The 19,049-nt window shown below is 41.7% G+C and overlaps 1 protein-coding gene across 1 annotated transcript in view; it reads left to right on the forward strand.

The window, feature by feature from the left end:
• The first annotated feature begins 1,929 nt into the window (after positions 1-1,929).
• LARP4B (La ribonucleoprotein 4B) overlaps positions 1,930-19,049 on the forward strand; it is a 60,965-nt gene continuing 43,845 nt past the window's right edge. The window contains exon 1 of the mRNA XM_050891535.1: positions 1,930-2,162. The gene's annotated coding sequence lies outside the window, so the exon portion shown is untranslated. The remainder of the gene's footprint in view (positions 2,163-19,049) is intronic.

Consider the following 19,049-nt stretch of genomic DNA (forward strand, 5'->3'; position numbering starts at 1 on the left):
ATTCTTTACATAGCCGCTGCATGGTGACCACCTAATGGATCAGTCATACTTCCTGCACTGCCTGAGGTATCTTCTGTCCTAAATACCTACGCTCAAAGCTAAGTTTTATTCCTTTTCCTGATCAGGCTCTACCATCTCTAGCCATCTTCCTTTGCTCAGGGTTTCTTCCTCATAACGAATCTGTTAAACTGAAACAACTTACTAAGGAAAACACCACCTGTGCTCGCAGAAGCACTTGTTTGCCCAAGAATGAACGCTGAGACACGCTTCCCTCAGATGAACAGTAAAGCTTCATGTCTGGTAAGACCTGACCTCATTTCAAGCACTACGATGTGCTTTATCGCCTCTACTAGCTAGGGAGTTGGAACAATACAGCAACCTCGAAAACAGTTCCAAAGGGTACTTGGGTGTCCTTAGAATAGGTCTTCTAAGTTAATTGCAGTATTGTCTTGATGGGAATTTCTAGCAGATGATACCCTGAAGGCAGGAATATGACTGTTATCAGTAAGGATTAAAACCAGGATCCAGAAGGCCCTATCTGGATTCATTTCTGAGACGCAAAGACAGGCAGCAACGCATGGTACAGAGAATGATTGCCAGCTGGTTGTAAGGTGATGTAGTTCTGCCATGTTTGAGGTAAAAGGCAAGCTGAGGACTGGGAGCAGTCCGGGAAGATGATTCTTTCTAGCGTTTTTTTTGAAGTCCTGAGAAGAAACCACATTTTCCATTTGCCTAATTAACTGTAGTTAAAAACAAATTATGATCTGTACTAAATAACTGGAACTGTTTGACGAGATTTGTTTGTTCTTTGGTCAAACAAAAGAACCCTTGAATCTCTTGGAATTCACCGCAGTTTTATGTAACTGAAGATATACTCTATTCCCCAACTTGGTAAACTGAGGCCAAGAAGTCAGAAGAGTGCTACTGACCCACATGAAACAGGCGGCTTTCATGAAATAGTCGGCTCCTAAAATCCTCCTATTTATGTTTATCACTTCCTTTTGAAGTCGCAACTACTCCACAGAAGCTGCTATATTAAGAGCTAGAATATTCTGTGGTAGGGTCTGTAATTTTGGACAGGCATCTGGATCCTCCCATTGCCGTTGCGACAGCGTTTCAGAAGGCGACAACATGCCCTATGTCAACACGAAGACCTGAAAGCGTTCCCAGGCTTAGAGCCCTCAGCAAGGGCAAGCACTGGGAAGGCACCCTGCCTGGCCTCGCCGCCCCGGGCTGCTGCCCGAAGGACGGGCTGCTAAGAACAATTCTGCCCCTTCCCAGTTTGCAAGGGAAACGCTGCCCGAGCGCTCCCCGAACGCCGCAGCGAAGCTCTGTCAGGGCTCCTGGGGGAGGCTGGGCGGCCCCCCCAGCCACAAGGCGCCCACCGGGCCGGGAGGCGCCACTTGCCCGTTACCGGGGAAGCGATCGACGCGACCTCGGGGCCGTGCCGGGCGGCCCGCTGCGGCTCGGTGGCGCCTGGCCGCTGGAGTACCGGGAGGGGCCGCCGGGGAAGGCCCCGGCCCAGGCGGCCGCGCCGCCCCGGCCCGCCCCGGCCCGCCCCGCCGGCGGGGCTACGGCGAGTGCGAGGAGATAAAATGCCTCGGGTGGGCAGGCCGCGTCGGGCCCGCCTCCGCGCGCTCATTCAGAGCGGGTGACGTCAGGCGCGTCACGTGCTGCCGCGCGTCACGCCGCGCGCGGGGCCCCCTCCGCCAATCCGTGGGCGCTGGTGCCGGCCGAGCGCGCCGTTCCGCGCGGCGTCGCCGGCCAATCCCTTCCGCCGGCGGAGGAGGGACTTCCGCCGGGAGCCGGAAGCGGGTCTCTCATGCGAGCGGGTGGTTGAGTCTCGGCTCGGAGACGTTTCGGGCCCCAGAGCCGCCGCCGCCGCCTCCGCCTCCTCCTCCTCCGCGCCCCCCCCCCTCCCCGCTGTGCTGCCGCCGTCTGCTCCTCCTCCCGGCCCCCGCCCCGCTCTCCGTTCTCTTCCTCCTGGCATCCGGCGGCGGCGAGGCCCCGGCGGCGGCGGCGGCGCAGCGAGAGGCCCCGGCGCTAGCGGAAAGCTCGGCAGGAGCGCGAGGCCCCGGCGCCAGCGGAGACCCCCCCACCCCGTGCCCGCCCGTCTTCTCCCCGTCGAGGCCCGCCCCGAGGGCGGCGGCGGCTGGTGACAGGTGAGTGCGAGGGGCTTCCCGGGGCCCGCGCCTTCCTGGCGGCGGCGCCCGCTTGGGCCGCTTCCCCCCCCCCCCGTCCCCCCCCATCTCCCGGTGTGACGGGGAATGGCAGAGCTGAGGGGGGAGAGACACCTCTCCGTTTCGCCACCCGCCACCCCCCCTCGCACCGGGGAGGCGGCCGGAGCCGCCATCTTCCCACCCGAGGCGGTTCCCGGGGGAGAGGTAGGAGGGAGGAGGAGGAGGGATCCCGGCTCGGGGCCTTGATGGTGGCGGGGTGTAGGGCGAGTCGCCGGGCTGGGCCGCCGGGGCCGCTCCCGCACTGCGGCCTCAGCGAGCAGCGCTCGCTCCTCCGGCCGCGAACGGTGGCCGAGCAGCGGCCGAGCGAGCTTTGCCCCCCGCGCCGGTTTGGCGTTGCCGAAGATCTCCGTGGGCAGCGGGTGCGAGCCGTCTCCCTGTTTGGAGACGGCGGGGAGAGGGCGAGTGGGGTGAGGGCATGCCTGAAGCACCGGCTTCATAGCGCTTTCCGGCTGTCCACCCGTGGCGGGTGGGGAGCTGCGACCCTCTCTCGAAGCGCAGGGCTGGGGTAAGCGGCAGGCGCCGGCGGTCCCAGCCCCTCGCCCCTCGCTCCAGGCAGATGCAGGGTAGCGCTGACTTTTCGTGGGAACTGCGTCCTGAATAGGTGAATTGATTGTGCAGGAGCTAGCGGGCCAGCTGTACTCCCAGGTTACGAAGCAATACTTGCAAAAGCAGCCACCACACAAACGGTGTTTTGCCCCTAGGATTTTGCTGTCGTTGGGCCTTTGCTAGCTGTTTCAGCTAACTTGTTTTCACTCTCAGTTTCAGTTTGTGCAGATGCTCAAAATTACTACGTAGCTTTGTCCACAGTTTAAACAGATGTGTACTTGCCAAACAATGTTGTACAAGATTCCTGTGTGGCAGATAAGTATAATTATTTTTGTTCTGCAGGTAAGGGAATTGAGGCAAAGTGGTCAAGACTTGCCTGTGGCCACAGAGAGAGAGCTGTTTTCAAAACCACTGTTTAAACTTGAGTCACGGTTGGGGTAAAACCATGGGAATTCTGGCTTCTGATCCTGCGTCTTGTCTCTGGCCTAGTTTTGTTTGGCCTCTGTCTGAATCCTTAGTAAAATTGGAGTAGGAATCTTTCTTAAATACTGCCTCAGGATCGCTGTTGAAAGGCTTTAACCTTTCATGCGGTTTAAGTTTTGTGTCAAACTTATCTGGTTTTTACGGATTGGATAAATTTTCAAAGGTCAAAGCATGTTGTGTTCTTTTTTTAAACTTGCTGGGATTTCACAACTCTAGGGTTTTGATTCTGATCTGGTAACTGTTTTTATCAGTTGAACTTTCACTTGTTTCCTGCTGACTTGTAACTTGACATTTCTTCAAGTTAATTCTTGAGATATGAAGCTAATCGGCTTAATCACTCTAGCTATTAGGAAAACATTGATATTTTCTAGGTTTTTTTATTACTGTTATTTTTTGCGGGAAGTGAAATGGAAGAGAAAACTAGGATGAGGCCTGATAAAGCACATACAGAAAACAGTATGTATTTTATATGTAATGTCTATAGGAAACTTTATTCTTCTAGGTGTGTTGCCATTTATGTGTATACTCTTTATGTAGAAGCCAAAATTACTCATATGTTTAATTGGTCTTACATTTTGGGAGGGAAAAAATCCTTAATGAAACTGAAATAAAAGGTTTGCATAAATGAATTAATAGAAAACATTTGACCTCTTGGATGTTCCTAAATAAGTGATTGTATATTTTCATGGCATATAATCAGGTCCTTAAGTGCACACAATGTTCTGGGTTAGAATGAATTGTTTCCCTTGTAATTCTTCGTGTTTTTTCAAGTGTTTACACACAAATGCCTTAAGGGAATAAAGGTGCTGGTGCAAGTGTGTTCTGCCTTGGTTGCTTTTTATGGCTTGCTTTAATGCAAATATACACATAGAAAAGGTATGGATGACTGATATATACATATGTATATTGTTTAGATATGTGGCTGGAACTTAAAGGTGCTTCAGTACAGAGAAAGATGGAAGATTTGGAACTGGAGGCAGTTGTGGGGGCTTTGGGATTTGGGTTTTTTTTGTTTCTTCGAGACGTGCGGTAACCATGTAGGCAATTTCTTGCTCTGATGTTTTACTTGATCAGAGCCAAATTAACTACTTGGTTTATTTTCCTGAAATGCAAAATAAATACAGTCAGGTTTGTCTAATCTGTGTTCTGTGGAGATCTGTTGCTGTGTCTCTTAAGTCTCATATCTGGCACTGGCTTTGGCTTTAAATCAGTTGTGAGCTTAATTGGCATGGCAATATAAACTCTTTGTTAAATATTTATTACATTGCCTCACAAAATGCACATGCTAGACACGGAAAAGGCATGTTTCTGGCCATAGTGCGTGACAAATCTAAAGTGACAGCTGAAAGGTAGCAAGAAAGGAGTTATAAAGAACAAAGTAATTAGGTGTAGATGTGTTTCATCAGTTTAATTATTTTAAACTAGATGGCTTTTTGGCCCTTCAGCGCTATTAATGTTAATTCCATGGTGCCTGTATATATTCATCAGACATTCACATTCTCGTAAATTAACAGGTAAGGTACACAAATAAGCATGTAGAGCACTTGACTTATCTTTTCTTGTGCCTGTGTTGGGAGGAGCAGGTTTTGTCTAGGGCAGTGGCCTTATCGATCTTCTTGAAGAGCATTCTTGTCTTGGAGATGCTCCGTGAAGGAAGGTGTAAAGGTGGCTGTAGAGGTGGCTAACAAATGCAGTGTCAAGAAGGCTGTCACTGGCACAGAGAAAAAGGCAGAAGAGACCAGAGGAAGAAAGCAAAGAAACATAGTTTCAAGTCTGGAGAATATCAAACTTTGGGAGTGTGGTGGTTTTTGTGTGTGCGCATGCGTGTGTACATGCACATGTGAGGAACTGTTTTGTGATGTAAGACGTTGTCAAAAATGTGGTTTACGTAGTGTTCTGTTCCTTTAAGCATTTACTAGCAAAATGACATCTTTAGACAACTTTGTGTAGCTCTTAGAAATAACTGTAGAAAATAATCTTTGGCTGCATTTATTCCTGTATGTAATCAGTGATATTAAACTAACATGAGTATTGCAAGTCTCTTGTATTTGCATTCAGAATGGGCATATAGGTATGAGTAGGAAAGGAAGGATGTTACAAAACAGGACGTTGTAAGGAAGAAAATTAACCCCTCCCCCTGCAGTTTTGAAAGAGGCAATAGTATGTGGAGAGCTGCATAGAAGATGAGAGTAAAAGCTACTCTTGCAGTAAAGGCCCTGGAAAGGTATTTGAGCAATGTTGTTCCCAAAGCAAGGCATACGCATCCTGAAACTAATACTGTCATTTTAGTCCATATAAAATAAGATCTAGACAGGTGGATTTCACCACGTGAGCCAGTCATTAAATTAGGGAGGGGAAAGTAATGTAAAGCTTAAACTTTGAAATAATGCTAGTTTTGTGTGATACCTCAAAAAAGAGAAAACACGCACGCACACACCCTCTTCCCCCCTGAACTGGTAATATGCTTTATCAAAGGTACCAGTTGAAAATGTTGTAAATACAGTTGTAAGCTAATGCTTTGGGGAAGTTCTGTTTTCTTTTCCTATGTATTAACTCCTCTGTGCTAAACTCAAGGCAAGCTAGTATGTCATAACAGTCAAACACGAAAATAGAATACCTCTGAAGCACTTTCTCCGAATATAAAACTCAGTAATACTTCACCTGGTCGATAAAAATAATTTGATGCTGTAAATACTGGATAGTTGAAGAAGACCCATTGCTATTCCAACAATCTGTTTCTTTCTCTTTAAGGATATGCTGGCTTTGACTGGCTCATGATAAAAATTTATCTAAAACCAGTAGGTTTGAGAAACTTGTTAGAAACAGGAGACTAGAAGTTGATTTCTATAGCACCCATTCATTTTAACTAATCTAGCCAAGTTCCACAAAGTAGTGCAAGAGAAACAAATTCTACTAATTGGTTCATAGCTCATATTTCTTAAGTTTTGGTGATGTGATGGAGCCAAGGATTTATAATCCTTTTTTCTATTGGCCTTTCATGTTTGTGTGTTCTGTGTGTGTTGCTGTTACGTACCCTTTCTAAAGGGGGGTGTCCCCCCCTCTATTAGGGAGCAGATGCTACAGAGTAATACCTGCAGACAACAGAGGTACTTTGGAGTACTTAAATTAGGTGTGACTGTAATGCAGCATAATTGTGCGATTAGGATGGCCGTGACAGTGTTCGTTCTGTGATGTGTGCTGTTGCAGGTATTTTGTGTCTGGGTATGTGTTTCAGGAACAGCAATTAACTCCAAAATTGGAAGTCTGGCAGGGGTTACTAATATGTGCCTAGCTATTTGGCCTAGAACATTGCAGGGAATTGGGGAAACGCTGTTTTGACGCCCTGATGAATCACCAATTTCTTTGAGCCTTAATCTTTTCTAACGCTCATTTACCATGGAGGGCTGGGCTATGCATATTCTGGATCCTGTCTGTCCAGCTCCTTAATGGGTAGTTGAATGATGTAACACAAAAGGAATCATTCGTTCATAAGCTGAATGGATTGCCGCCTCTGCACTTCCAGCAGCTCTGTTGTTATTCGCATAAGGCTGTTGGCATGTAAGGAGCTGCTGTCCCCGAGAGTATATACTACAGTAAAGGTTTATTCTGGGTTGCCTTTATGGCCATCTAGAGTTCATGGATATCTTGAGTTCAGTGTACCTGTATTTAAGGTAGTAGTATCTATACACAACTTTTAGTTCTGGACTGTTGCGCATACGGATAGAAACATAGATGCCTATAGATATCTATCGACATCTATCTGGCATGGTTGTTATGATGAATTAGACCTAGAATTGCTTTATCTGTTAGGCACTCCTTCCTAAAATGCCTATATCACTTTCACTATTGAAAATAGCAAACACTGGCGATATAGACTTTGGAAATTACACCTTCAGATGCTAGCGGTAGTTCACATGGGACTTGTTCAGGAATATACTGAGTTTTGAGTGTAGTTGTAGAAAGTACAGTTATTTTATCTAAAGCTCGTGTTGGGCTTTTTGCAGGTCTAAATACTGTATCCCTTAATTTTGCTTTTAGATTTCCTGTGTTTTCTTGCACGAGTATCAGAACAGTATTTTCCCTTTGCTTAGATTAATTCTCCCTCAACTTCATACTGGCCCTTCCCTGCTAGCTTCTGGAAATAAGCAACAATGATGAATGTTAGTACTTTATTGATGGTATTCATAAGGCAGACTTCCATCTGTCTTGGTAATGGAGTTACAAATGTCAAAAAAAATTGTAGATTTCTGTTATTCTCTTAAAGTGTTTCTCCATATTTCTTGGCAGACCTAACGTTTTGCAATCTATTTTCAAGTATTTTATAATCACAGGACGCCAGTGATCTGACAGGGAATCTTGAGAAACAAAGTATTAGTTAAATAGTAATTATGTTGAGGAAAAAATATTTAACCATTTGATAAATATCACTTGTCAGAAACGTAATGAAATGCTTGAGAAGCTTTACAGTGATGTCTCTTGGCAGCTTTATGGTTTTGTTTTCAGTCAGTGTAGGTATCCATAAGCATATTTTTACAGGTTGTGATGCTGTCGTAGGTTGCCCCACAACAGTCTGACTCTGACTGTTGTTCAAACAAGGAACCGATGAATCAACAGGCCAATGTCCAAAGTAGCTTGCTTTTTCATACCCTGACGCTGAACGTTTATGCTCAAATGTTTTGATGCGTCCTACTGGTTTCTGATTCTTGTTCTAGGAATGAGAAGAATAGAGCAAAAGTAAAGAATGCGTTGGGGCACGGTTACTCTAAGTGCTGAACTACCTATATGTGCAGAATTTGCAGTCTTATCTTAGAGTTTCATTCCCATTCAGCGTTGTTGCTGCCTGACGGATAGGGACAGAAAATGGTCAACATGTTGCTCTTTAAAGCAGCAAGGCAAACAAATTGGGCAAAATATCATTGCGTGCATTGGCATGTCTCCAAGATCTTGGGTTTGTGTCCCTGTTCCTGTTTAAAGCTTGTTGTCCAATTCTTTATAATAGATGTCTAAAAGATTTGTATTGTAAAGAAGGGAGGGGGATCCTTTTTTTATGAATGTGCTGCAGCTTAGCTTATAATCTATTTTGTAATGATTGTAATTTTCTGTTTCTTAATTGACGTTGTGTATTTTAACTGTCTGGATTCAAGGAATCAATGGAATTTTTAGGAGGGTCTGTGCCCAGTTATTTTGACTTGCAAGGAAGAATTATTGTCCTTAAATCCGAGCTCAAATATTGGAACAGTTCATCCTTTAACAGTGAGCCAAAACCTGAATTACCAGTAGTTTTGATTACAGTGATACTCTAAAAAGGTGGGGTGCTCTAACTGTGAACAGATGTGCACCCAGTAGGTGATAGTCTTTCATACAGTGTTTTAAAAGTAAGCAAGAGTTGCTTCTGATTTTGGTGAAGCTTGGAGGATGGTGGCTTTTTTCAAAAGAGGAAGTAATACTAAAATGACTGGATTATTTGGGTTAAATTCTATTCTTGGCAAAGAGGTTAATGAAATAATCATCAGCAAAAACATTAGCTTCCTTTTCTTATTACAAAACCTTGAAGTTAAATGACGCTTTTTCTGTAAGTAGTTTAATTTCACTTTAGACTTGGTCCTGAACATGTTTCAAAACTTAAACTAACGTTTTAGGTAAATGAATACCTTTCAAGTCATCTGAAAAAAACCCAAACGCCAGAGCCTGAGAGGAGTTCATCTTAGGCTGTTTGTTTTGCAGAACAACTGTTTATTAAAATAGTCTTTGTATAGTCAAGGATTATTGTATAAGTTCGTGTTGGAAGAAAACTTGTCATTGTACCTTTTTGTTCATCACTGTAATTATCAATGTCTTATTTGGTTCCGTATATGCCTCTCACCTATACTTTACATAGGTGTAGACCCTTTTCTCTCTCACTTTTCTCAGACCTGACAGAAGATGTATTCTTGGAGCACTGTAATAGCTGTCCCATCAGTCTGCATCAAATCTTCTCCAGAATTCTAGTTCTGCGTGCATTTGAATTTGAGATCCTTGGTGTAAGATTTCTGCTTCCCTGAATTAGGCATTTATTGTGTGGTCCGGGAATGTGATGATAAAGAACTTAGCAAATTGGTTTTGAAGCTCTGTGTGTGTCTTAAAGAATAATTCAAAGCACTAAAAATATTAAATGTCCTAGAAGTTCCTAATACAGTTTTTGACCTCTTGCTTAAGCACCGCACTGATTGCAGACTTGAAACATGGAATCCAAATAATAGCAATATTCGAAGATAAGCCTATTAAGACCTGTTAAAGAACGTCAGACTTCTAACCTCACCCTTGGAACTGCCCTAAATATTAACCTTATAGCTTCAAGTGATGTTTTTAGTCTTGTCTTTCGTCATAAAATACTGCATCCTCTTCTGCCAACTTCTGAATTTTTCTGAAGAGGGTGCTGTCCATAAAATCCTGCCCAGCAAAGCTGGGTTAGTTATTTCCTTTACCTTTGCGAACTGTACTGCCTAGAGTCATAGGCAGCATCGTGAGTGTGCATTGACCACTTTCTGGTTAGCAGTGTAGTGAAGTATGCGGAAAACTTAAAGATTGTATTGGTAAATTGGGAGGAGGAACATTCAGTAATTGAAACGAGGAAGTTTGTTGTTCCCAACATTGCTAAACTGACACTCTTCATGCACAACATTTAACTTGTTCCCTCTAAGCAACTGCTAAAGGTGCTGGTACTTTGTCATGTGTTGTATATTTTGAAGACTTAGTGTTTCTTTGAAGAATTAGGAAAGGCCAAATAGGTCATCAGTTGCTGCATCTTAGCTTCAAAAAATTGAAGCAGCTAGTAAAATACTGTAGAACTTGCAGTTGTTTTGTGAAATAAACAGAATTTATAAAATGACAGGTCCGCTTACTGCGAGACTGGCATGCTGAGATGCTGGTGAGTCCATTAGCCAGCAAAGTTCAGTATCTTTTCTAGTTTTCACTCCAAGTCAGGAATCAGTTTCAGTCTTAGAATGAAAACTGCCTCTCATGATGAAAGTGCAACAGTTGCTGTAAACTTTACTGCTCTGTGTGAGATCTTAGCATACTTAATTGTTGCTTTCTTCAGCAGTGGAATAGGAAGATTAATCTCTCTGACTTCCCTTCAACAGATACTTTAAAGAACAGCAAACCCCCAAAAAACCCTTGGTTAAGTGAGAGCAAGACAGCTATGTGGGGAGGGAAGGGAAACAAGGAAAATATATTACTATGCAAGGATAATATCTTACATAATAATTCATATCTGCATGAGTTCGGAGAAGATATGATAGAATGAGACAGACTTAGTATCCAGAGTGCCAAAATAAACTCACCTGCTGTCATAAGATGTGTGTCAAAATGAAGAACTATATTTATAGGAAAAAATATCTGAGAAGTCTTTCACGTGGCTTTTTCTGATAGCCATGTTAATCTCTTCATGTGGTGTCCTGGTTGGCTATGGGAAGGAGTCATATAGGCTGAAAATATGTGGAAATTTTTGAAATGTTTCCCTTATTTTAAATAAATCGGAGTTTAAGAGTTTAAGTTACCATCTAGTGTTCTGAAAATGCCTATTTAAAAATAGTACAGAAATGAACAATATTTTGTGAAATCCATAGTCATTAGTACTAATAGGTATCAGCTCCTGCCCTATCCACTCCAGGACAAGCTTTAATTTTCTTTCCAATTCAATCTACTGCTTCTAGTCAATTGTGTCTTGGTCTTCTGCTTTCTATGTGTACAGAGGTGGTGTGCAATTGTTAACTCCTGTGACCTCAATGCAGACAAGCAACATGGATGATGATAGTTGATGAATTAGATGAGGTTTTGCATTTGCTGGTGCAAAACTTCAGGGGTTTGTGATGCTTTCCTAATGTTTACATTAAGTGAAAAAATTAATTTCCACATCAGTGAACAGTATTTGACATTAAATATTGGTATTACATTAAAAGCCTGGAATAGTCTCCCAGATAATTTGTAGGCATAGATATCTGCAGTTATTGAGAAGCTTTGACTTTCAGAGAAAAATGCAATTAGCTTATCAAAGATCACACCACAGCATCTAGAGTTTATGTGTAGTAGGTAAACAATTTTAGCAGTTAAAATGATGTATATTAGTAAAAATACCAACACTTTTATTTGCATTACCTCAGCTGTGACTTGTATTTGCAGATCAGAATCCCACTGCACGGGACACTGTGCAAGCACAGACTGTTGCCTTGTAGCTTAGTCGAGCGTAACAGGTAAATGCAGGTGGATGTGAGTGTTACAAGAAATTAATGTGAGCAGTGGGTTAGTATAATATATGATGCCTGTGCTCTGATGAAAACCTCATCAGTTTTAAAAATATGTTAATTTAATAAGATCTTGCAGAAGGAGGGAGCTTCCTTCACATTCTACAGTTTCTGTTAACCCGTGTTAGGCATGAACTTGGGGTTTTTTATACTTGGCCATTATTTAGGCTGGCTGGTTTTAGAAGACTATGTGAAAAGTTAGTGTCCCTCTGCGATTAGGCTCAAATGTATTCTCTATTATACAGCTTGGAAGCAGAGGCATGTGTGAAATGCTGTGCAGAGTGTGGGGTCTGGAACTCCAAGCTTGTCCTTCTGTAAGTACTTTGAAGCATTGTTGCCCTGTGTTCAGGCTTAATTGGTTTTCTGGGTTTTTTCAATGCAAAAGAGCAGCGGTTTGCATTGACCTATTCTCTCACTCTTTAATTCAGTACAGGCATTCTGCTGGGATTTCTTTTGTGAAAGTCCTGCAGGTATGTTACTGTCTTCTTTCTTTTTTTTTTTTCTCTTGTAGTAGGAACTACCTGTGATGCTTTGTAGGCAAGAGTAATAGCGGCAGCAGCAGAGTGACGTGGACTTGACCTGTTAAGTTTCACTCAGAACTGCAGTACTTCGTTTGCAATACTCTGCTGCTGCTGGTTTCCTAGAGGACAGGAAAGCAGGATTAATGGCATCAGTTGTTCCACTTGGGTCCTCTCTCCTCTACTACTCTTCTGGTCGTCCCAGAAGTAAAGTGTGTGTGCAAGCAACTACTGTGTGGTTCTCTGTTTAACTGTTTGTAGAAAAGAGGGATTGTTCAAAGTGATTCAAATTCTGTTCTTGCTGGTGATGTTTTCTGTCCTGGAAACATAAAAAGATACACCAGCGCTGGGAGGTAGGGAGGAGGTCAAATGCTCATGAACCTAACAGAGGGCAAGCGATGGAGTATTTTAGTGGAAAATCATCATACTTTGAGGTGCTTGCCTAATGTGCTTCAGTGGCAAATTCCTGATCTTTCCTGAGAAAGATAGACCTTTTTCCTCCAGTGTGAGATGCTTTCTGCTTTTTGTAGGCCTTGGTAATGAATGTAGAATTTGTGATTCTATATTCAACTAGATAAAACAACTTTTCAAGAGAGGATGGGGTTGTGGAGAATTATGATCATAGATGCTTTATATTAAGGTAGCATCCCACCTTTCGTTTCAGAATTGTCGTGGTTTGGCTGAGCTGCTAACAACTTTAACTCTGCCATTTGAGTTATGCTCATGCTCAGATAATGCACAAATGGGAGAGTGAAGGGTTTATTTTAAGTTTGGTACTTTTTGAAATCATCATCTGATAAAAGAATATCTTACCTGACATGATAGTTATAATAGAAATTAAATATGCATCTTTATGGATAACCTGCAGGGTGTGTGCTGTTAGTCCACTTACAGTGAGGAAAACAAGCTTGTGGTTTTGTGATGGGTGTGCTACATGAAGCAACCCCCGTTAATTAATGAATTGGGTTTCTTGATGTTATATGCTTCAGCCTGCAGTCAGGAGAGTGCTGCTTCAGACTTGAAAATTGAGAACAAGCCATAAGCAAACTGAAAACTGCTCATGACACAATCACACTTGTCTTCAAGGCACATGATACTCTTATCAGGCACAAAAATTTCTTCCCAGTGGGTTATTCCTGTCTTGGTAGGCACTCCTAGTATTCTTAAATAAGATTTTTTGGATTATATACTATTAAATATCTGGTGCATTGCAATACTGAGAAAGGTATGATCCACAGGCTTATTAGTCTGTTTTTTGAGTGATGTTTGAGTGCAAATCAGATAGTACCTGCATGTAAAACTTATCTTCTTGGTGTGCAAGAGGACTGTGGAAATTCTGTGTGAGACCTTTCAATATAGTGAAAAGATTTCCTTTTATTTTAAGCATATATATTTAAAATACAATGCATAAAAGGCTAGACATAAAAAAGATAATCAGGATTATTTGTTGGTAGGGGTCATCCCGTTATCTTCTGTATACTATCAAGATCTTTCTTCCTGTTGTTTGAGATTAGATGAGGGAATAAGGCTGTAACTTTACCCCCTTCCCATTTTTCTTGCTCTGGACTGAAAGTTTTTCATATACCTCTGTATAGAGTCCTTATCATTTACCACTATCAGGTTTCTTTGGTATTTTATCACCTTTGTTTAGTAACTTATTGCTTGGTATCTCTTGGACAACTAATTACTGTAACGATCTGAATTTCTAGACTTGTGGAGTAATCAGTTCTGGTGTGCGGTTCCATCGTGCCAGTTTGTGTGTGAGTTAGCTCAGTAAATGATGGAGTTGCAAATCACTTGTGAAGCCTAGCGCAGAAATGTTTCATAAATCTTTTTATAAGGAAATGCAGCGTTCCCTTTAAATAGCAAGGTTTACTGTTTCTCTTGAAATCTCAGCCATTCTTAGAGGAGAGACTACATTTGACGAGATAATTAATAGAATTGCAGAACAGTTTTGGAGGCTATCAACCTTATAAAGAACAGAAGGTTTTCTAAAAAACTTGTGAAGTAGATGCAGCAGCAGCAGCTCTAAACCATTTGAGCTGGTGTCTTCTATTGCAGAATATTAAAAATGTACAGTGTTATGGTTTAGGTGGTCTTCTGACACTGCAATTCTTGCTAATACTCAGTTGCCATGTGGGTTTTAAAATGCCTTGCACCTGCCAAGTGCCCTGTTGTGAGTTTGCCCCTAGTGCTTATGTCCATGTTCCTCTTCAAGAACCAAAAATCTGTGTTGTTCTGGGTGCTGCCTGGGGGGTGCCCGAGCATAAGCAATTTTCTTGGCAGGAAGGAAAACTGAAAGAAATCAGACAGTACTTTTCTTGGGGTTTTTGAAATTTAACTTCCCAGCCGCCGTGCTGGCACGTGCAGTGGATGCATGTACATTTTGAAACATTCATCTGGCAGACTTTGATAAATGTCTGGGTCATGCTAAGCTCCAGAGGTGAAATTTTCAACTTTTCCCCCAACTGTTCAGCTGCTAATTAGCAGTTAAACAAATTCAGAGCCTTGTGACGATTTTTAAAATAGTAATGTGTTCAATATTTAACTTCTGTAGACATGCTGTGACTAAATATTTATGTCATGTCAGCTTTTTAATTGCTGTTGTAATACAGAGTTTACAACTGACTTAGGCACAAAGATGATTGCAGAGATCACCACCAAAAGACGTACTTTTTGGGGTTGTTAGATTTTTTTGTTCGCAGCTATTTTGTCTGCTGTGGTAATGTAACCGCTTCACAGTATATTTTCTCTTAAATAATGCCATCCTTTGAATGATAGATTGCTTGTCACATCTGCTCTGTAAAGAAACTGATTTCCTGCTTTCAAAGGAAAGATGGAAACCCCTGAGTTCTGTCACAAGCTTTCTGTATCAGAATGATACAGCTTTGTAGCATTATTCATCTACAGAATGGTAACATGTGCCCTATGCAGTGGGATGATGGTTCAACTCTTACATTAACAGCTGAAATCTTTCTCTGAAAGTCTTCTAAAACAGCCATCTGATTAAAATTGCAAGCTCTAGTTTATATCACTGCTCATAACACTAAGACAGAGGGAAACTTGCAGCCTTTCAGGATTAGGATTTGTCAGTTTTTCTTGATGATGCTCTATAAGCTTAACTGTCCTGAACCTGAGTTAGCAGCTTTACCTGGGCTGAGAACATGATAAACTCTTGACATACTACATATGCCTTGGGTATTCAAAACACTTGCGAAACTAATAAAGAAAGGTAAACTTTGTTTAAACGGGAGTTAATGTATTAAATCAATAGCATAGTTTTGGAAGAGGCATCTGTTATTTCTTATATCAACTACATGATGTATTTAGCAGGTGCTAAAACTCTTCAAAGCTGAGGTCAGTGGTACATCTGATTACTTCTGCTGCAGTGTCATGACTGTGATCATCGTGGATACATAAGGGTGTGAAAGATGGTGAGAAAGTATGTTATCTCTGACAGTAGAAAGAGGGTTTCTGGCCTGCAACTGGAAGTTTGTTATGAGGCTTAAGTTAAGCAGTGCAACTGTGTTTTGAAAACATTTTAGGCTTTCTCATGTTACTGGAAGTGTATTTCTGTATTAGCCTTGTGAAAAGTTTATCTTAATCTATGTTTAAAGTTTATAAAATGTTTGCTAGGAAGAGTTCTGCACAAAGCCAAACTCAAATCTATTTTTGTTTGTGCTTGCTGAAAGAGCAATGAAAAGATCTTTTATTCTAGTGAGCTTTTTTGTTTTATGGTGTTGCTGTTTGCAGTGTGAAAGTTAGTTGTCAGCACTTGCATTTGTAAATCTCTTTTTAAGGGCTGCTTACTCTGGGCTGAAAGTTGGCTGGCAAGATCTCAGCCCTAGAGCATTGTTTGGGGTTTTGCATGTTTTTAAATAACAGATCTATCTGACTGGTTTGATTGAGAGAACGCATGCTGCTACTCATACTCTTGTAACTCTAGACAGCAAAACAGACTGCATAAAAGCACGCTTTGAATATGAATTAGAAAAATTAGAGACGACTGCTAATGAAAGCAGGAGGATTGGGGGCTACACTTGAGGGAGGTTTTGGGGGGTTGGCAGGGGCAGTAGTGGTTTTGTTTGCTATATAACAATTGAGTAGATGTCTCTTCCGAGCTGTTTGCAAGGTTGTGGTGTATGTGGATGCAGTGTGTATATAAATATCTTCAGACAGTTGAACATTAACTCTGACAGTACTATAAGATACCTAAACTTGAACTAAAATGCAGTGTAAAGGTTAGCCTGATATTGGCACGACAAGAACACACACGTGTGGCTTTTGGATGAGAGTGGTCCCGGCTCTGCTTGGCTTGGCACCTGGACAAGAGTGATCATGTGGTTGTGTGCACTTATCTGTATAGTCATCCTGTGGATCATTGCTGGTTTGTGTCTGGTATCTTCTGAAATGATGGAATTCTTTTAACAAGATGCATTTGAAAATATTTGCCAGTAAAGTACCATGTTGTCAACTTTAAAAAAAAAAAAAACAAACCAAAAAAACCACAACACAACTTTTTATTTGTGAAGGTGGTTGTGGATGTTGCAGAGGGAAACCAGTAGGCTGAAATATGTGCTACCTGTGTCGCTTGGCCAGGTGGTCTCAGTCCCTCTTGAGAATATTCTTGTAACTCTTCAGATTAACCACTGCTGACCAGGTACCCACAGGGAAAGATCTGTACAAGTATGAGTGAAGAGTTACTGCCTTCATCGTCCTGTTCTAATGAGAAAACAACTGTATTAAGGTGCTCTTCCTATTCCTGTTGCAATTACTAATTTAGCAGACTGAGCAGTGTATTACAGTTTCGGGGACAGTAAGGACTTCATGGTTGAATGTTGTGTGGTTTCTAAAGAAACATGTTTTTACCTGTATTTTAAACTTCTGGGGGAATAAGTGTCTTGCCTACTTACAAACCAGGTTCAAACTGCTTCTGATAAGCTTCGGTAAAATCCATGCAGTTTCTCTTGGATTAGGTAGTTCTGGAAATAAGTATTTGCATGTCTCAAAAGTAACTTTGCTCTTGACATAATATATCTGAAGTTGTTGAACTTGACTAATCACTCTGTGATGACCGAATGGCAAGCAAGAAGGAAAAATAAAGATTTACTATTCACATTTACAGAACTGAAATTATATATAATATTACAAAATTATAACTGTGTACTTCTAAATCAATTCATAAATGCAGGCCGTTCTGTAGACTGTGTGACTAGACATAATTTGTGGAAGACATGGATTTTTCTGTGAATCTGCTTGCTGTAGACTAGAAATATTATTTAGAAGCTTATTTAAGAGATTGTGTGCCTCTGAAGGTTTTTCTTGTGGATTTGTTTTTTTTAATTACTTGAATGAAAAAAAATTGCAGTCTACTTCTGACAGCTCAATGTTCTGCCATAGGTATTGCTATCTCTATCCCGAACAGGTCTGCTGACTTGCATTTTTCTCTTGAATGTCTCTTAATTATTGCAGCAGTGTGTATTTATGCAAAGATATGGTTTACCAATCAGCAATTCAGTGTATCTTTTGAAGTAGGGGGCAAGTTAACTCTTCAGTGGGATGATAATTTTTATTGCTGCATTAAAATGCCACATTTAACTTGCTCACTGATTTGACTATTAAACTAGTGTCAAAAGAGGATAAACTGTCTTCCAAACTCTCAATCCTGATCTGTAGTTTCTAGTAGTACCAGATATTGATTGTGGTTCCTGTAAATAAGCTTGTGTATGAAGATGTGTATCAATACTAATGAAAAACATGCTAAAACACATCCTGTGAAGAGCCTTTAACATTTTGTGATTTTTATTGTTTCTCTCCCTGAAGTAACACTTCCTTTTCCACAAACACTGTATTCTCTGACATGATAGCCATGGAAGCCCGCAGTCATCTAAGCTTTTTGCTTTAAGAGACTGGTAAGTGGCAGCCCTGTGGTGGAAAAGTTGATGGCATTAACTTTCCAGAACAGCCCTGCGCATGAAGTCATTTTGAAGTATATCACAACAGATGGGATTTTGCAGCAGAGCACTTGACGTCCTGGGGACTTGTAGCAGTGTGACATACTAAGTGAAGAAAATTGCAAAGGAAACTCCTTCTGCATTTGGGGTCTTTCCGTATGGCTTACCCGTTTGCAGAAAGGCAATAGCTGATCGTTGTTAAAAGCATGGGACTTAAAAGGCAGGTTGAATATCCTCTTTAAACAGGCTATAATAGTATCTCACTTGTTTTCAGAGCCATTTTGATCCTTAATGATCAAAACACAACTTAAATATATGGGTTTGGCATTGTAGTTATTAAAAAGAATTTGTTCACAAGGTGAGTGCATTTAGTGTGGTGTGTATCACAACAAATCTGTGTGACTAATGAGAATATGATTATTAGTCTGAGTAATCCAAAGAAAGTTACCTAGAGCTTCAATCTAGACCTAGCCTGTGATAAGCATCTTGTGTAATCTCATCTAAAGGACTTCTGAAAAGCAGTAGAATGATGTGCTGCTCTGATTGCTGGTGGCTTGCCCAAGAAATTTGAAGTTGCAACGTGCACATTGCAGTCGTTATCTATCAAGCTGGCTAACAACTTGTCTGCTCTCAGCCAAAATTAATGATTTAGCTGAATATTTTGTGCTTGATGGCCAGTCAGCAAATGCTTTAAAGGACGTATGTGTAGTGGAACTTTACTCTTGTTTTAGACTCACATGATCTTAGCTGTTTTCCTTCCATAATCCATAGATTTACAAAGTACTGGTGCTAACACTACATACCAGAGGATGGAAGAGATTGCAGCATGACTGGGGACAGGCTGATCCTAGAAGGGAATGGGAATGTGTGAGATAAGCAGGTGACATAGAGGGATGCAAAGAAGTAACTTGGCATTGATTTGGGGATCAAAATACTGAGTAGATGATATCATTGCTGACCGAAACACATTTGTCTTTCAGTAAAGTAGACTTTAGCTTGTGAATCTGGATTAATGGGCATGCTCAA

Source organism: Gymnogyps californianus, chromosome 2 (assembly GCF_018139145.2).
Source record: "Gymnogyps californianus isolate 813 chromosome 2, ASM1813914v2, whole genome shotgun sequence".
Lineage (NCBI taxonomy): Eukaryota > Metazoa > Chordata > Aves > Accipitriformes > Cathartidae > Gymnogyps > Gymnogyps californianus.